This window comes from Gracilinanus agilis, chromosome X, assembly GCF_016433145.1.
Source record: "Gracilinanus agilis isolate LMUSP501 chromosome X, AgileGrace, whole genome shotgun sequence".
Lineage (NCBI taxonomy): Eukaryota > Metazoa > Chordata > Mammalia > Didelphimorphia > Didelphidae > Gracilinanus > Gracilinanus agilis.
In genome coordinates, this window is record NC_058136.1 from 18,926,203 (window position 1) to 18,930,501 (window position 4,299).

The window sequence follows — 4,299 nt, forward strand, 5'->3', positions numbered from 1 at the left end:
CTCGATTCCACGTACCTTCCACGCTGTGCCCTGTTGTGGGGTTCCTCCGTTCGTCTGGACTTGTTTTTATGTCCCCTTGAGGAGTTTTGTGTGTTTCGGTCAGGAGAGGTTAAGAACTGCTTCTTACTCTGCCGCCATCTTAACCTGGAACCTCTTTCCACGTTTTTAAAATTTTAATTTGCTCATCTTTTCTTATGATGCAGCAATATTCCATCACAACTATATGCCACAATTTATCTAACTAGTTCCCAACTGTTGGACATCCCCTCTATTTCTGGCTCTTTGCCACCACAAAGGGAGCTGCTATAAATATTTTGTAACATATAGGTTCTTTCCCTTTTTCCCTGATCTCCTTGAGAAATAGATTCAGCAATGGTATTGCTGGATCTGAGGATATATACAGTTTTATAACTCTCTTGATATAATTCCAAATTGCTCTCCAAAATGGTTGGATCCAACTGTGTAGTAGCATCCCTACTTTTTCCACATTCCTTCCAGCGTTTGTAATTTTGCCATTTTGTCATTTCAGCCAATCTGATGGGTTTGAGATGATGCCTCAAAATTGTTCTGGTTTGCATTTCTCTAACAGGTAGTGATTTAGAACATTTTTTCATGTACCTATATATAACTTGAATTTCTTCCTCCAAAAACTGTCTGTTCGGGGGCAGCTGGGTAGCTCAGTGGATTGAGAGCCAGGCCTAGAAACAGGAGGTCCTAGGTGCAAATCTGGCCTCAGACACTTCCCAGCTGTGTGACCCTGGACAAGTCACTTGACCCCCATTGCCTAGCCCTTACAGCTCTTCTGCCCTGGAACCAAGACAAAAGGTAAGGGTTTAAAAACAAAAAAGAGATGGAGAGCACTGTGAGATGCAAAATGGATAATTTTGAGTACATTAAATTGAAAAGTTTTGTGCCAATAAAACAAATGTTGCCAAGATTAAAAGGAAAGCAGAAAATTGGGGAGGGGGAACTTTCATAGACAGTCTCTCAGAAGCAGGTTTCATATCTAAAATAAATAGAGAACTTTGTCAAATTTGTGGGAATAAGAATCATGCCCCAATTGATAAATGGGCAAAAGATATGAACAGACAGTTGTTTTTTTAGAAACCCTTACCTTCCGTCTTGGAAGCCATCTTGGCTCTTAATCCACTGAGCTACCCAGCTGCCCCCTCCATCTCTTGTTTACTCAGAAATCCCTCTCCTGTCCATAAATCTGAAAGGTAATATGTTCCCTGTTCTTCTAGTTTGCTTATGATCTCTCCTTTTATGTCTGGATCAACTATTGCTTTTGCTTAACCTTTTTTTTATGGTAGGGTGGTTTAATCAGACAGGGGAAGGCAAGTGAGTACATTCACCAATGGCTGTGATATGTAAACAAAAGCCATCATTAAAGCTTACATTTAAAAAAACCCTTACCTTCTGTCTTAGTATCAGTTCTAAGCCAGAAGAGCAATAAGGGCTAGACAGTCAGGGTTAAATGACTTGCCCAGGGTCACATAGCTTGAAAGTGTCTGAGGTCAGATTTGAACCCAGGTTCCCCCAACTCCAAGCCTGGCACTCTATCTACTGTGGTACCTAGCTGTTCCAAATCTTATCTTTTTTTTTAAAAAGCGATATCTTTAACTGCCTGCCTCTTAATGATGCCTGGGTCCCAGGTTTTTTCTCCTATTAGAATCAAAAGTCAGCACCTTGTCTTACATTTTTCTCAAACAGAAAAACAGGCCAGCAAAGGAGCTTAATTCTTGGAAGCTCTTTAGTCTCATGATGTCTGGAATTCTTATTCTCAGACACATGAGCAATAAAACTCCAGACCAATGTTATTAGACAGATTCGTATAGCGTTAGATGCAAAAACAATTCAAACCATAACCACATATGAATGTCTGTTGAGCCTGGAAGAACTGGGCTCAGGGTTTGGAATGAATCTGCTGTCTGTATTCAGTTTCCAATTTAAAAGGACTGATCCAAGATATCTGAGGGAGAGGATGGCAGGAAGCCAGCCCCCTCGCATATCTCACATGAGAGCAAAGCTCAAGAAAAGAAATGGCTTTTAAAAACACACAGATCTTCAAGAAACTGGGGACCAGGAGAATTCCGGCCCACTTTCCTCCTCTTCTTCTGGACCTAGCCATTGTCCATCTGCAGTGTCTGACTGAGACAGATGTACCCGGGGCCCAACTCTCCAGGTTTCTCCGACTGCACGGCACAGTCTCAGCACTTGGATGAAGCAGAGAGCACTGACAACATTTTTAAATGATCATCTGAAGTACCAGATGCAATGGAGAGGGGGGAGCAAACTATTGTAATATGGGGAGGGAGTGGAAAGAGGACTGAATTGGAAATCAAGACATCTTAGTTCAAATCCCAGTCCCAGGGGCAGCTGGGTAGCTCAGTGGATTGAGAGCCAGGCCTAGAGATGGGAGGTCCTGGGTTCAAATTTTGACTCGGACACTTTCCAGCTGTGTGACCCTGGGCAAGTCACTTAACCCCCATTGCCTAGCCCTTACCACTCTTCTGCCTTAGAGCCAATACATAGTATTGACTCCAAGATGGAAGGTGAGGGTTTTAAAAAAACGAACAAATCCCAGTCCGTCTCATCACCTGGATGACCTTGGACAAATCCCTTCCTTGTCCTCCCTGGCTCTCAAATTCTTCCTCTGGGAAATGAAAGTGTTGGGTTAGATCACCACTCGGGTCCCTTTCGGGTATAAATCTAGGATTCCCTTATGTCGAGATAAGCTTAGCCATCCCCTCAAAGAGACAAATGATACCCAGGGAAACTGAGTAACAAATGGGGATGCCAAGGAAATCATGGGGCTAAGTTAAAGAACCCGGAGAAAGAAAAATTAAGTAAGGAGATGCAGTGTGAATTAGAAGATGGAAAAAGAGAAGAAATAATGAAAAAAGAGCAATAGGAGGAATACAATAGAAACTCTAAATCTAAATGTACTTGTCTGCTATGAGAAATACTCGTTGCCTACACAGTATATTTAATTACTCCCCTTTAGGGTTGGTTATTAATTGCAAGCATTGAGCTATTGCCCACTCTGTTCTCTTGGAAGAAATGAAAGTGCGATTTAATTTAGATAGCATGCCTTTCATGGAAAGGCAGATTGCACAAACTAAATATCCCTTCTGGTAAGACCGTCCGATATCAGATAGAGGCTGGCCAGCGTAACAAAGGCCGTACATGAAGTCACACTGCGGCAAAGGAGAGCTGTTTCTAAATGGGTCCAATGAGTCTGACAAATCAGCTTTCTGGATTGAGAAATCTGGTGTCTGATTCTCATTCTTGCTGCCCGCTACTTCCCTGTGTGACCTGGGGCAAACCTCTTCATCTGGCTGGGGACGCTGCTTCTGTTCAATGAAGGGCCTCACTGTGTGCCTCCTTTCCGTTTCCAGTACACAGAGATCTCTTCATCTCTTTATCTATGGAGGAAAAGGATCAAAAGAGGCCAGGTTCCTCACTATTATAAGTTCTGCCTACATTATCTGTCTGTCTGTCTTTCTGTCTGTCTATCCATCCATCCGTCTCTCTGTCTGTCTGTCTGTCTGTCTACCTACCTGTCTCCATCTGCCTTGTGCCCCTTGAGTACTCTTGAAAGTGTTTCATTTTTGCCTTTGTGTCCCTAGACATAACCCAATGCCTAGCACAGAGTGTGCTTGTATATGCTTGTCAATTGATTGATATCTATCCCTACTTTTATTTCTTCTCACAAAGACATTCATCTAATTACACATTCATTGGAACAAAAAGGCAGAGGGTTGCAAGGGTAGGGCGGGAGTTGGAGGATGAGGAAGGGCAGAACTTCAGCTTGAGCTGGCTCCCCTAGAACTTTCTCCCAAAGATCTGAAATACAGAAGGCATCAATAACAGCAGTTGTGCTTGGCACCTAATTAACACAAACAATTCATTAATGTAGGAAGCTGGCAGATGGAATCTTCTGACAGTTCCATTCCAGGTAGACGTCTTATCATTCCTGGACCCTACCCAATTTTTTTCTGGGCCTGGACCCTACCCAATTTTTTTCCTTGGGGCAACTTCTGCTGATAGCAGGCAAGGGCAGAGGCAACCTCTCTTCATCCTTAATGTCCCAACGTCTCTCCCCTGCCCCACACCCCATGAGAAGACCCAATATCCTATGGTTCAAAGTCTCTCCTTAGGTCTCCCCACTTCCAACCCCCACCCAGATGAATTTGTTATTAAAAGTGGATTAAAAGTGGATGAGGGGGCAGCTGGGTAGCTCAGTGGATTGAGAGCCAGGCCTGGAGACTGGAGGTCCCAGGTTCAAATCTGGCC